This window comes from Bos indicus x Bos taurus, chromosome 10 (assembly GCF_003369695.1).
Source record: "Bos indicus x Bos taurus breed Angus x Brahman F1 hybrid chromosome 10, Bos_hybrid_MaternalHap_v2.0, whole genome shotgun sequence".
Classification (NCBI taxonomy): domain Eukaryota; kingdom Metazoa; phylum Chordata; class Mammalia; order Artiodactyla; family Bovidae; genus Bos; species Bos indicus x Bos taurus.
Window position 1 is genome coordinate 50,674,445 of NC_040085.1, and position 16,347 is coordinate 50,690,791.

Consider the following 16,347-nt stretch of genomic DNA (forward strand, 5'->3'; position numbering starts at 1 on the left):
CCTCCATCCATGGGATTTTCCAGGCAAGAGTACTGGAGTGGGGTGCCATTGCCTTCTCCATGGGATACCCTAGTACTTAGCAATAGTGTATGCTCTGGGAATGTTTATTGTTGTTGTTCACTTAGTCATGTCCAACTCTTTGTGACCCCAATGACTGAAGCACGCCAGGCTTCCCTGTCCATCACCAACTCCTGGAGCTTGTTCAAACTCACGTCCATCAAGTCGGTGATGCCATCCAACCATCTCATCCTCTATTGTCCCATTCTCCTTCTGCCTTTTATCTTTTCCCACATCAGCCTCAGGGTCTTTCCCAGTAAGTCAGCTGTTTGCATCAGATGGCCAAATTATTGGAGTTTCAGCTTCATAATCAGTCCTTCCAATGAATATTCAGGGTTGATTTCCTTTTGGATTGACTGGTTTGATCTCCTTCCAGACCAACGGACTCTCAAGGGAATGTTTATTGATTGGAGATAGTTATGTGCCAAGGACAAAGTCCTCTGATAAAACCTAGCACGGAGCTAGGTACCTAGATTTTAAGTAAGAGGTTATGGACAGATTCAGGTAGAGATTGATGTCTTGTATAGGACTGTGATAGCAAGCTTCTGCAGGACACATTCTCCACCTCTGTCTAGATACACAGATGCCATTGCTATGCTCGAGGCCACAGAATGCAGCAAACTGAAAACATTTCTTGGGTCTCTCTCAATGAATTCTGCAGTTGAAATGGTATTGGTTGCAAATGCCATTTATAAGAGCCAATAATAATACAAGAGCTTGATCTTGACAGCAGAAAAGTGTGTGAACTTTCCAAGTGGGCTGTGTTTACTGTAATCTTGAGTAAATTCCACTCTTTTTTCTTTACTCTTTCTACTTCAAACTGTCTCATTTAGAGAATAATTTCTTTGGAATATTGCCCAGATTCTTGTTTTAGTTCCTAGAGCTGTCCTTAACCTAAGTGCATCTTTTTTTTTTTTTTTTTTTTACTTTTCCAGTGCTTACCAACAATCTCTTGTTGATTCATTCTGTTCACTCCCTCACTCATGCATTCATTCAATGTTTATTAAACACTGGCTCTTGCCTCTGACTCCCCTAGTTTTATTCTTTACTAGCTATGTGACTTTGGCCTTCTCTGTGACTCAATTTGTTTCTCTATAAAACAGGGATAATAACAGTGCCTGCATTATATGGTTATTATGTAGATTAAGTAGTCGTGTACGTGTGTGTTTTGTGTATGTTATGTAACACTTAGAGTCATACCTCCACAGTCTAAGGATTCATTATTTTTATCTTCAGAGAGCTGCACCAAACACACTGGGAAGAAAATTCTAAGTCTCCAGAGCATCTTTTTCCCTCCTTTGAATCAAAAATGTATGTGAACAACATATTAATATTCCTCAAATGCAATTTGTATCACAAGGCTTTCCTCACAAAGCTTCTCCAGCAGCAAAGGGAGGAAAACCTTAAGGTGGAGAGCTGCCTACTGTGAAAATCCAGAGAGTTCGGCACAAACGCGGTTTCCATGGAACATTTGCTCATTTATTGATCTGGCAAACTGTCCGTGTCAGATAATTCGCAAGTTCCTCTGTCTGTAATTGTGATTCCTTGCCAGGTTATAGGAATAGAAAACCTGAGGTGCAGAAGGCTGCAAAGAGACAAAATGAAACATCCAAAAAATGAGCAGATGTTGAAGCCAGCATTCCCCAAACTCAGTCCTGATGTATCCTTAGAGTATTATGTAAGGAAAGAGGATCCCGTGGGCAAAATATTTGGGAAACCTTAAATTTAGCACATTAGCATTCCCAATACTACTGCCTTCTATTCCAGGTTTTGAATCATCTCTTGTGGTGCTATAAGCTCTCCTTGGACGCTCTGCCTCTCACTTTCCTTCCCCTTCTATTCCAAACTTTGTACTCTTGCCAGAAGAATCTTTCTAAGATACAGACCTGACCACACCACTCTGTTGGTAGTTCTGTTGGTACTGTTGGTAGTTCCCCATTACCTATTGCATATAGCATGACTCACAAAGCTCTACAGGATATGGGTCTCAAACTATATTTCCAAGCTCCCTCTCCAAACAGACCCTGCTGTCTCTGCTTGGAATGACATTTTCATGTTCATATGTGCAAGCTCATTTAATCCTCATGGCAGTACTATGACATATATACTATATGACCCCATTTAACAGTTGAGAAAGCTGAGGTGAAGAACTGTTAAATAATTTTCAGAGGTTACACATGTTATAAAGTCATTTATTTTAAATACAGACAGACTAGCTCTGAACCAGTGCCTTTAAGTCGCAGGCTTCCCTGCATCTGGGAAGTTGACAGAGATCTATTCCTATTGATCTAGCTCAAGTTAAGCTTCTTTCTAATCAAATAGACTCTATTCCTCTTCCCAGAAGAATGAATAAATGACCCTATTATATTTTCTTCCACCAAGTATATATTTTTGCATACACATTATAATTTCTTAGCATCTTCAACTGCAATCCTTATTTAGCTATGCACCTCACAGTACTGTGAGTTCCTTATGAATAGAGACTTTTTACAAATATCCTGACATCCATCCTTTATCCCTAATGGCCAGGCACAACACCTGGTGTGTGTTAGGCACTTAAATCTTTATGACGGTGAATTAAAATGAATCTGCTTGAAGGAAATGGGAAGCCATGCTGATGGCCTGGTTATGGTTTCTGTCCAACAGTTCCCATGCACACAACTGATAAATGCAAACCCCTTGTCAAAAATGACAGTGTCTGCTAAGCTATGTGTTGCAAGCAAGTGTTTCTGAACTATAATTGTCACAGCAGGGTTTAGAAATGGAACTCAAAAGTCCTTTTTTTTTTTTGGCTGCATGTGGGATCTTAGTTCCCTGACCAGGAGTTGACCCATGCCCCCTGCATTGGAAGCATGGGGTCTTAACCACCGGACCACCAGGGAAGTCCTCAAAGTACTTTTGAGAGAGAGTCCCCCTAAGTCAAGAACTCCTCCCCCTGAAATGGCCTTGGAAAAATCAATTTGGCTTCCTGTCTGTGATTTCTTGGTCACTTTTAACAGATGTAGCCATACTTGGTATGGACAGTAGCTCTTCCATAGTCCTTTCAATATTAGAATCCATCCTAAGCCCCTTGATCTGGCTCCCACTCAGTGTTTCATGTCACAGGAAGAGCTCTCCAACAGTCCAGAGTGTACAATTCATCCACACATTTGATATCTATTGAGTACCTCTTATGCAGTGGGCTTTGCATTCAGGCCAAGGGCACAGAAGTGGACAAGACACAGCTATTGTCCTAAAATAAGCTCACAGTTTTATAGAAGGTCGGCGAAGAAGTCAATATTCTGGTATGTCACATTATGGAGCCATGTAACAGGCTGTTTTGAGAACAGGAAGGGGCCTCTTACTCTGTGGGGATTGACAGGCTGTCAACGTAGCTTTGCAGGAGAGGTGACATTTGGATTGGGATTTGGAAGTGCTAGGAGTTAATCAGAAAAGAGGGAGACTCAACTTCACTGTTAACTCTACCCCCACATATCTCTTGAGTGCATCCACTATCATTCCTTTTCTGGTCTTCCAGAATAGCCTCCTAAGTCACTATTGCAACTACTTTCTGTCTTGTCTTTCTCTAATTCATTCATCACACAGATGCCAGATCAATCTGTTAAAACCATAAACTGAGCCATATCACAACTTTGCTTGAATACAACCAATAACCTCTAATTACACTTGGAATAAAACTCCTTACTGTGGGCTATCGGCTCTGCTTCATCTGAAATCTAGCTACTTCCTCATCCTCATGTCAAGCTGTGTGTCTCCCACCCTATCTTCAGCTACACTGGACTTTATTCAGTTCAGCAAACCTGAGAAAGTCGTTCATCCTTTAGAACTTCGTATATTGTTTCTTCTGTCTCAAAGTCTTTACCCTGGGTCTTTACCTGGCACATTCTAAATGTCACCACCTCATCCTTTCATCCCCTTTCCCTTTTAACTTCTATATCAACACTCTGGGGTTTATCCCCATTCTTACCACCTATCACAACCTATAATCATTTTATTTATGTTTATTTGCTTATTTTTGGTGGGGGAGAGAGTGCTATTTTTTTAGAGCATAAATTTTATGAGGTCTTGGATCCTATTACTTTGCTTATTGTTTATTCTTCAGTTCAGTTCAGTCGCTCAGTCGTGTCTGACTCTGCGACCCCATGAATCGCAGCATGCCAGGCCTCCCTGTCCGTCACCAACTCCCGGAGTTTACCCAAACTCATGTTTATTCTTAGCCCTTGGCATAGTGTCTGCCACGCAGTATATGACCCCAAATTTTATTGAATGAGTAAAGAAAGGCATGGAGGCTTGCAGACACAGAGTACTTAGGATCTATGCTAATTAATTATACTATATCTGTGGTGATGGATGGAGGCATGAGTGTCGGGACGTGAGACTGAAAGAGGCAGCAAAGATTAGATTGCGGAGTATCTTGTATGCCATTTGGAGTGATGGGAACGTCATCCTAGAATGATGGGAAACTGCTGAAGAATGGTAAATGCCAGTGTCTTGGCACATAATGAAGTTTTAGTGCTTTGTTCAAGGTCATCTATGTAAAAAAATATGACCTTGGGAACAAAGAATGCTCAGTAGTTGCCGGGTCTCTGCCCTGTATATATCTGCAGGATGTTGAAAAGAAATTCTACTTTCTACCACTGGCCTAAATACAGCAATTATTTCCTATTTCTTATTAATTGTTAAAGATATTATTGCTTTTTCCTTCTTTCTATGCAGGTCAACTTTGGGAAAGGAAGTAAATAGGGCTATTTCTGATCTTATTTTTTAAATGTGCAAAAATTTAAGGGAAAGTGTGACCACTGTACACCATTCTTTGCCTCCATTCCCATTTGAACCATAAGAAAAACGTATATATAATTTATCATTTTCACACACTTACAAACCCTTTCTATATTTTTATTTTCAAAACACTCTAAAGTGTACAAAATGCACATGATATAATAAAGGTTTTGTGTTGCTTTCTAAACCAATTCTATTGCAAAAGAACCAAACAGGCCATGTCCCAAGATACATCTGAGTACGTGGATTGGGATAATATGCAATATATTCTGGATTCTCCCTCTGCCAACCCACAGTTATTTGACCAATGGCAGTTTTTCATTATTTGAACTTAAAATATCCTTTTGATTAATTTATACAAATTTCAATTTTATTTAGGAAAGGTATTTGATTTGAGTATTTTCTAGGAAAAGCAATATATTGAATCTGATAAAACATATTTTTACTGGACAATATTTATCAAATGTAAATTATAAGAATCATACGTTAATGACCTGATATAAGTTCCGTTATATTACTGAAGTGTAACTGCTATAGAGTAATTGAATTATGCAATCTAAAACCCAAATTTTCTATCATACATTTATCTAATTCCTGACAATGAATTATATATTTTTTCCTTTTGCCTTTTATCCCATTTTTAAAGAATTATCATAGCTTCATTTTCTATCAGTTCTAACATAATTGAATTCCAAAGTATTAAATAAGATTTGATTTTTAGTTTTCCTTAGCTACAGTTTTTATACCTGAAACATCTCTAATACAGTTGCATTTCCATCAGAATCTAAACAGTCCCAGAGAGTATCTATAAACAATCTCTAATACAGTTGCATTTCCATCAGAATCTAAACAGTCCCAGAGAGTATCTATAAACATTCATCCACCTTCTCCCAACCTGGTCCTTAATGCGAGAACTTATGGTGATTGTCTGGGACAATTTATTTTCAGGAGACTATCTAGATGTGTTTTCTGGAGCAGCACAACATAGCTTTGCCCTTGATTGTCTTATCAGCTTTCCAGCTGAATACAAGACAAAGTAAACCCTCTTATAAGAAAAACTGGAAAAATTCAGGATCAAAATATATGACTCCATCTATTTGCATATATTTTGAGTCCAAATATATGTTAGACTTTGTGTATGTGTTAGTCGCTCAGGCGTGTCCAACTCTTTGCAACCCCATGGACTGTAGCCCTCCAGGCTCATCCGTCCACGGAATTCTCCAGGCATGAATACAGGAGTGGGTTGCCATTTCCTTATCCAGGGGATCTTCCCAACCCAGGAATCAATCCTGGGTCTCCTGCTTTGCAGGGGGATGCTTTACTGCCTGAGCTACTAGGGAGGCCCATGTTAGACTTCCTAGGAGGTTTAATATATGAATCTGCCAGGCTTGGGATTCTTTTGCTTTTAGTGTTACAAATTTCTGAGTGAAATTTGGACATTTCTGCTACAGTGAATATTTGGACTGAGCAACTGAACTGAACTGAACTGAAAGAGGCTCCCACAAGGTAACTTCCTGCGTTTCCATTGAAAATGCATATGCTCTTCACTCTGGAAGAGGCTGAAAGTCTACAACTGGGCAAGTGGGAGAGGGCAGACTTCACTTTCCACTAGCATTTTTAAAAAACAAACATGTTATTATCAAGTAACTCTGATATTCCACTTTCAGATAAAACTGAAATTGAGCTCTAAAAACCTCTATTGAAAAATACCAAATTTTAGAAAAGAATTCATGTTTAAATAAGGTGGCAGAGTGAATGGTAAAGGACCTACCTGCAATGCAGGAGCCTCAGGAGCCGTGAGTTGGGAAGATCTTCTGGAGAAGGAAATGGCAACCCACTCCAGTATTCTTGCCTGGAAAACCCCATGGACAAAAGAGCCAGGCAGGCTACAGTGCACAGGGTCGCAAAGAGTCAGAACCCGTGTGACTTAGTGACTAAACAACAACCAGACTTTCTAGTTTTCCATTAATTCCTCCTAGGTGAGGAGGGTTAAAGTGTGTGTACAGAATTTGAGTGGAATATCTAGCCCATCTCCCTCTCCAGTCATAACTACGATTCATTTCCCCAACATCATTGTATTTCATATCCCATAAACAGAGTATGCACTCTCCTACTGGCAACTTGTTACAGGCTCTACAACACGTATTAATAATGAAAATATATTTCTTACATTTAATACATCTTAAAAAACTGAATATTTCGATTATTTTAAAAAGATGAAGCAATGTTTCATTGAATATGAATATTTATAATAAAATTGAAAAATACATACTTCACATCAAAGACAGTACCATATGGCTTTGGGAAAAAGAGACATTAAGAAGTTTGGCTGCCTTGAGAAAAGGAGTCAATCAATTTTGATAAAGCATTTTGGGAAGCAGGAGGTTTTATAAATTTCCCATTATAAATAAAACTTTCTTGCTATTTGCTATTTAGTTACTAAGTCTTGTCTGATTCTTTTCAACCCCATGGACTGTAGCCTGCCAGGTTCCTCTGTCCATGAGATTTCCCAAGCAAGAATACTTGAATGGGTTGCCATTTCCTTCTCCAGGAGATCTTCCTAACCCAGAGATCAAGCCTGTCTCTCCTGCTTGGCAGGCCAGTTCTTTACTACTGAGCCACCTGGGAAGCCATAAAACTCTCTTAAATGGACCCAAATACTTAGTTACCACTGAAAAAAATATTGTTGATTTTTTTTTTTTAGTTTTCATAATCAGTATATAGAATTTTTCTTTTAAAATAATGATTGCTTTTAATTCTATTTTAGAGCCACTTGCAAGTCTTGGTCAATTAAATAAGCTCTGCTAGGAGCTGTAGAAGGCAATAGCACTCCACTGCAGTACTCTTGCCTGGAAAATCCCATGGACGGAGGATCCTGGCAGGCTGCAGTCCATGGGGTCGCTAAGAGTCGGAAATGACTGAGCGACTTCACTTTCGTGCATTGGAGAAAGAAATGGCAATCCACTCCAGTGTTCTTGCCTGGAGAATCCCGGGGACGGGGGAGCCTGATGTGCTGCTGTCTATTCGGTCACAGAGTCGGACACAACTGAATCGACTTAGCAGCAGCAGCAGGAGCTGTATTCCTGCAAGGGTAGCGTGTGGCAAATGGCTACCTAGATGAATGCTATGAGAGAGGCCAGTGCTGGGCCTTTTCTGCTGGCCTCTCCACGTTCGCTCTGTAGCCTTCTTTACTATCTTGTATACTGTGAGATTGACCCACGTGGGCAGAATCAATAGACGTCTTCACCTACTGGCTTCCAGCTGGCTCTGTCAATGAGAGGAACTACTAATAGGTGATGGAAAGAAGGAGAAAATGAGGATGAGGGAGGTTTTCCTCAGCTCCATCTTTGCTAGGTCATAGTGGGTTGACTAGTCTCTCTACCAGGGGCCTAGCTCCAAGTAGTCATTCTTTTCTTACATGCCCCTCAGTGGGTTTTTGAAACTGTTCTTTCCTCTTGCTTCTTCAGGATAACTGCACCAACTAGTATTAGACTCTAGGTTTTGTACAGTTTATTTTCCTAAAGTCTGTTCATATCTTTGAAAACATTTACTATATTATACTCAACTCAACTACGAGCTTAGAGTGTGCTATTTATTTCTTGCTGATAAAAAGACTAGAAGTGCTCATAAAATAGCATCGGAATCTTCAGAGAAATGTGGCAGACTTAAGGTCCTTTTGCAAAAAATGTCTTATGTATATATATGTATGTGTGTGTGTATATATATATACACACATAGCATCTCCCATTATCCACATCCCCCACCAGAGTGATACTGTGTTTTCTATAAAAACTATGATAGATATATGCCATTATACATCTACCCAAACCCACAGAATGTATGACACTGAGAGTGAACTCTAATCTAGACTATGGACTATGGGTGATAATGATGTGTCAGTGCAGGCTTGTCAGCTGTGACAAATGTGCCCCTCTAGTAGGAGATAATGGGAGAGGCTCTGCATGTATGGCAGGGAGGATATAAGGGACATTTCTGTACCTTCTTAATTTTGCTGTGAACCTAAAATTGCCCAACAAATATAAAGTCTTTAAAAATAAAAACTGACAAACTTCAATTTCAGGAGTTTATAAAAAATTCAAGGATGTCTGTATCTTCACTGTGGAATAAGTTCTTTCTGTCTAAATAAGGAAGAACTGAGAATATACCCAAAGGAATATCCAGAACCAATTAAGTTCTCTTTGGCAGAGGTCAAGAAAGCTAGTTTAGGTGGTCTGAAAACAAGAGAGAAGCTCTGCGCTGGATTCTTTGCCCCAGTTCCTAGCAGAAGAGAGAATCTGCAGGAAAAATTGTCTGAAACGTTATTTTCTTAAATCCCCTCCTAACGCTTTAACACCTGCCGTGATAGCTCTGCCAAAGCATAGCTCAGCCTTAGAGTGCACATTTCTGGTACCCTGGAACTCCCTACCTCCTGAGGCAACTCACTCCAATGTGAACTGAGCTAATAACTCAGAATGTTCTTCCTTCCATGGGTCCTCAATCTGCCTCCCTGTGGCTTCCCCCCACTGACCCAGTTCAGCCCTGTTGGGCAGCACAGAGCCTAATCTGTCTTTCCCCCTGACAGCCTTCACAAATATAAAGATAGAAATCATGTTCTCCCTACATTTTTTCATCCTCAGGCCCAAATCCCTAGTTCCTAGTGGTAAAGATGCAATCGTCTGAATACATATGATATTTGTTATCTGATGAATACATATGATATCTGAAAGAAAGTGGTATATGATCAGTATCTGACCAGCATAGAATGGTGCTACCTCTTGTACAGTCCAAATACTGTATTTCTATCAAAGAAGCTTCAGAGTATATTCTTTTTAAGCCGGCCCTGTAACACTGTTAAATGCCAAGGGTGGGAAGGCATGGTTTTCAATAAGATGGGTTAACCAATTTCGGATGAAGTTTTATAATATACTTATTGTAAAAATTGTAGGTATTGTAACACTGTAGGTATACCTACAATATACCTAGACATGCAGAGTGAGCTTCCCTGGTGGCTCAGATGGTAAAGAATCTACCTGCAATGCAGACCTGGGCTCTATCCCTGGGTTATGAAGATCCCCTGGAAGAGGGAAAGGCTACCCACTCCAGTATCCTGGCCTGGAGAATTCCCTGGAATTCTTCCCTGGAGAAGTCCATGGGGTAACAAAGAGTCAGACACGACTGAGTGACTTTTACATTCATAAGATGCAGATTCTGTCCTCAAGAAGTTTATTACGTCCTCAGATTTTAAGACTAAACTTACATAAAATATACAGAAAACAAACCAGTGTCATACCATGTTGTATTAACCATAATTTTAAAAGAAGCTGAGAAAACAGAGAAAAATCTGTGTGCTGAAGTGATTGGTAAAGGATTCTTGTATCCCCTAGGGGCAAAGCAAGATACTGAAGGGTAAATATAATTTATATGGGGGGAAGAAAAGTAAGGGCATCATGAATGAAAGGTGGTACCAAGAGGAAGAGTGTGTTCATGGCCCAGTGAGCAGTTTCACCTATCAAGCTGGAAAGTAAAACATAGAAAATCAGTAAGTAAGGTAAGGACTAAAAGAAAATATGGTGGAACTTTTGTAGATCCCAGAACAATGGAGTGACAGGTGTTTGCACTTAGAAAGTACATGGAATTCAAGACTGTTCATAGTCTGGCCCAATCTTCATCACTTCTTTGTTCCCATCCAAATATTTAAGATACAAATATTACTTGACATTACAAATATTCCATGAATTTTGATGATTCTCTGTTTTTACTTCTCTACTTTCCTCCTGACTTCTTATTCATTCTTCAAGGCTCCTCTTGAAATTCTACTATCTGTGTCTTTATTAGCAGCTATTTATTGAGCATACACTATAATGCATTAGGTATGTGGCACTAGGATTTTTTTTAAAGGATGTGGATATAGATGGATATAGATGTAGGTATAAATCAGAGAGAGAGAGAGAGAGAGATAAAGAGAGGGAAAGAGAGAGAGAGAGACAGAATAAAGTCCTAGGCTTGGAATTGACACAACATGACTTCCAATGTATTCTTTTGGTCAAAGCAAGTCACAAGTCCCCATCAGGGGAAACAGGCTCCACCTTTTGATGGGAGGCATAACGTAAGTGTTCTGGATTAGGAAGAATTCTTGGTGGCCATCTTTGTAGAAAACCTCTGAACACCACTGATAGATCAAGGTAACCTAATATAGAATTGACAATCAGATTTAGCCACACAGAGGTCAGAGGAGATCCTGTCTAAAATATTTCAGTTAAGTAGTTGGGGCAAAAGCTTGAGTGGGATGGGTACAAGAAATAAAGGGAAGAAAGGGATCAAAAACATCAAGGAAACGAGAGCAGAGAAGTTATGCAATAGATGGAAAAGACATATGGCAAAAGACCAAGAAAGTGTCAGGCTTTTTTTAAGACGAGAAAAATAAAAACATATTTATTTGCTGATGGAAATAATCAAGTAAGTTGGAAAATTTTGACCATAAAGAAGATTAAAAGGGTAATTGTAGTCAACTCTTTGACAAGACAGGAAAGGATGAAGCATCATGCACAAGTGGATGATTTTGACTTAGCCAGGGGCAAGGACAGTTCAAATGGAGTAACAGGAAGGAATATGGGGAATAGGGATTCAAATGCAAATAGGTGGATACAAGAGAAGCAGAAATTCTATGCTGATTGCTTTCAGTTCAGTTCAGTTGCTCATTCGTGTCCGATTCTTTTTGACCCCATGAATCGCAGCACGCCAGGCCTCCTTGTCCATCACCAACTCCCAGAGTTCACTCAGACTCACGTCCATCGAGTCAGTGATGCCATCCAGCCATCTCATCCTCTGTCATCCCCTTCTCCTCCTGCCCCCAATCCCTCCCAGCATCAGAGTCTTTTCCAATGAGTCAACTCTTCGCATGAGGTGGCCAAAGTACTGGAGTTTCAGCTTTAGCATCATTCCTTCCAAAGAACACCGAGGGCTGATCTTCAGAATGGACTGGTTGGATCTCCTTGCAGTCCAAGGGACTCTCAAGAGTCTTCTCCAAAACCACAGTTCAAAAGCATCAATCTTCGGAGCTCAGCCTTCTTCACAGTCCAACTCTCACATCCATACATGACCAAGGAAAAACCATAGCCTTGACTAGATGAAGCTTTGTTGGCAAAGTAATGTCTCTGCTTTTGAATATGCTATCTAGGTTGGTCATAACTTTCCTTCCAAGGAGTAAGCATCTTTTAATTTCATGGCTGCAGTCACCATCTACAGTGATTTTGGAGCCCCCCAAAATAAAGTCTGACACTGTTTCCACTGTTTCCCCATCTATCTCCCATGAAGTGATGGGACCGGATGCCATGATCTTCGTTTTCTGAATGTTGAGATTTAAGCCAACTTTTTCACTCTCCATTTTCACTTTCTTCAAGAGGCTTTTAAGTTCCTCTTCACTTTCTGCCATAAGGGTGGTGTCATCTGCATATCTGAGGTTATTGATATTTCTCCCGGCAATCTTGATTCCAGCTTGTGTTTCTTCCAGCCCAGCGTTTCTCATGATGTACTCTGCATATAAGTTAAATAAGCAGGATGACAATATACAGACTTGACGTACTCCTTTTCCTATTTGGAACCAGTCTGTTGTTCCATGTCCAGTTCTAACTGTTGCTTCCTGACCTGCATACAGATTTCTCAAGAGGCAGATCAGGTGGTCTGGTATTCCCATCTCTTTCAGAATTTTCCACAGTTTATTGTGATTGCTTTACCTCCTCGATAAAACAGGATGCGAGTTAACATTAGTAGTGTCAGGAGTGGAAAGGTTTTTGAAGCTTTTAGGAAAGAGGAGGAGGCATGAAGCAGTCACAAAGGAGGGAAGTAATGTACTAAGAATGCATAGAAGTATTGCTAAAGGTCTATATCAACTTAAAGAACAAATTTAAAGTGAAATCAGACAGTCTGAATTTGTGTTTCCCAAAAGTTTCCATTTTATGCATGTAACCACAGAGTAAGAGGAGGATTGGATTTAACCAGAGCTAGGGATTTGTAGTGGAGAAGGCAATGGCACCCCACTCCAGTACTCTTGCCTGGAAAATCCCATGGATGGAGGAGCCTGGTAGGCTTCAGTCCATGGGGTCGCTAAGAGTCGGACATGACTGAGCGACTTCACTTTCACTTTTCACTTTCATGCATTGCAGAAGGAAATGGCAACCCGCTCCAGTGTTCTTGCCTGGAGAATCCCAGGGATGGTGGAGCCTGATGGGCTGCTGTCTATGGGGTCACACAGAGTTGGACACGACTGAAGCGACTTAGCAGCAGCAGCAGCAGCAGGGATTTGTAGAGGAGTGGGATAAAGGAAGAGTTAGACAAAAGAAACTGGAATGTTATTTTTTTCACTGGACTGTGAGTTCCAGGCTGGGAAAGACTGTAACACTTCTGTGGCTTTAGCCATTGAACACAATGCCTGGCACATAATGGCCACTTTAAAAAAGAGAAAAAAATTATAAAAATATGAATTGTATCAGATAGAGTTCAGAAACATCTAAGAATCTAACCAAGGTGTATTCCTCTTTCCAGATGGTGCTTATAAAGTAGCTCAAAAATACAAATTTATGTGTGCATACACATTTGGTTTTGACCTCCATTCTTCAGATTTTCAGTCTGCACTGGAACTTCAAGCCACCTGACTACTGATTTCAATTTTACTGGTTGGTACAACTTGGAAAAGGAAAACTCTAAATGCTTTAGACCAATTCCCTAAAATATTGCTTTCCTTGAAGCATCTGTTACCTGCTGTCCTTTTTGTGGGCATTCCTTCTTGTGGCAGTTTTTCAGGTAATTGATGTTGCCATTTCAGATGAAGATGAAATTTGGGGTGGCAGCTCTGGACTGCTTCACTGGCTGTGATCAGTTGGCTCTCAGTTTACCAATTTGTGTTCCACTGAGTTGAACAGTAAAAATCTTTGGTAGTTTACCTGAAAGGCTATGAAGATGACTTATGGGACACAGCACACAATATTTCTTTTCTGTACTTTATCTAGACAAATAAGTGCTTATAACTCTGGATTCAGGGAAGACCGTTTATTCTTCAGAACTGACATCCCATTAAAAATAAAGTAAGCATCAGGATTCGTCCCCTAAGATTCCATCAAGTCTTTTGCCATGAATGTCTGCGTGTTTTTCCGTCAGCTGCTGACACACAAAATGCATTTTTCATGGGAGATAATATCACGTTACTCTCTTCTTTCCCTCTCTGTATGTGCCACTATTTCCCTACCACTTCCTTTAAAAAAAAATCAAGCCATGGATTTAAAAAATAATAATAAAGGAATAAGAAACAAAAGCTCTTGTGGAGTACCAGTGGTGGCAGAGACAAGCTGAGCAATGTCACAGCCACGTTAGGGCCCAAGAAGTGAGAGGTGAGGGGAGGAGCAAAACACTACAGGCTAAGTGCACTTTACTGGAATGGGCAGATTTTTACTCATTTCTTACTGATCAGATCAACCTTTTAGCCATCACTTATGCCAAGTGAAATCAGACAAAAAAGAATGTATTTAGCCAAGTAATTATAATGCAGTGTGACAAAGCCCTGGATTGCAGGAGAAAAAGAGAATTTGGAAGCCAATGACTTGTCCCAGCCAAAACCTGGGAGACAGAATGGCTGTTACAGATCTGGATTTCATCTGAAGTCACCTGAAATCTATCCTCTTATTTCTTTCAGGTATTTTAGCAGTAAATAGAAGGTTCCACTATTCATAAGTCAGAATGCAGGGCTGTTGTGATTTCAACAAAAGAAGCCCTTCAGAATTTTGTATTTCGGTGGAAAATTGGTGCCTATTTCCATCATCCTTCAGAGTCCACACTGTCAGACTCCAAAGCCAATGAGGTAATATTCAGTTCAGTTCAGTCGCTCAGTTGTGTCAGACTCTTTGCGACCCCATGAGTCACAGCACGCCAGGTCTCCCTGTCCATCACCAACTCCCGGAGTTCACTCAGACTCACGTCCATCAAGTTGGTGACACCATCCAGCCATCTCATCCTCTGTTGTCCCCTTCTCCTCCTGCTGCCATCCCCCCCCCCCCCAGCATCAGAGTCTTTTCCAATGAGTCAACTCTTCGCATGAGGTGGCCAAATGTTACTGTGATACATAATTCTATATGTCACTTTGATTGGGCTAAGGGATGCCTATATAGCTGATAAAGAAAGCATTATTTCTGGGTACATCTGAGAATGTTTCCAGAAGAAGTTAGCTTTTATTTTATTTTACTTTATTTTAAGAAGTTAGCTTTTAAATTCATGAACTGAGTAAAGCAGATGGCCTTATCCAATGTTGGCAGGCATGATCCAATCCACTGAACACTCGAATAGAACAAAAAGGTAGAGAGATGGTGAATTTACTTTCTTTTTGAGGTAGGATGTCACTGTCCTTCTGTTTCCTGGTTTTAAGGACTTGGGACTTAGACTGAATACATCACTGGCTTTCCTGATTTTCCAATTTGTAAACAGCAGATGGTGGGATTTCCCAGCCTCCATAATCATGTAAGTCAATTCCTATATATATGCATACTTACTTATTTACTATAAATTCTTCTATAAATATATGTTTATATACATATTGGAGAAGGCAATGGCACCCCACTCCAGTACTCTTGCCTGGAAAATCCCATGGATGGAGGAGCCTGGTAGGCTGCAGTCCATGGGCTCGCTGAGAGTTGGACACAACTGAGCGACTTCCCTTTCACCTTTCACTTTCATGCATTGGAGAAGGAAATGGCAACCCACTCCAGTGTTCTTGCCTGGAGAATCCCAGGGATGGGGGAGCCTGGTGGGCTGCCGTCTATGGGGTCGCAGAGTCGGACACGACTGAAGCAACTTAGCAGCATATATATATATATGTGTGTATATAATATAGGGGCTTCCCTGATGGCTCAACAGGTGAAGAATCTGCCTGCAATACACGAGATGCAGGAGGTACAGGTTCGACCCTGGGTTGGGAAGATCTTCTGGAGAAGGAAATGGCAACCCACACCAGTATTCTTGCCTGAAAAATCTCATGAACAGAGGAGCCTGGTGGGTTACAGTCCAAAGGGTCACAAAGAGTCAGACATGAGTGAGTGACTAAGCACACACATACATATTTATGTTTCTCTGCAGATCCCTGACTAATATAATTGTTTATTATCCAGAAGTGATTGGCAACTGAGAAGCAATTGGTATTGAGTTCAGAAGGCAACCAACAATGGGTGTAATATCATAAACAACACTAAGTTCATACTGTGTAGCAGATACTTCACTGAGCCCTGGAGATATGATGAATATAATTAGGCACAGACCTCAATGACCGTACAGGAGGTAAAACTGGCATGCATCATTCCTTTCTCTGAGCTTCAGTTTCCTCATTTGTTAACATGGAAATAACCACATCTTAGTAGGTCAGTGTTAAGATTAAATTATTTAACATATGTGAATTCTCCAAGTGCAGAGAAACTACTCAATTAAATGCAGGATCTGAGCATGTCCGTGGCTTTCCTGGGGGTTCAGTTGGTA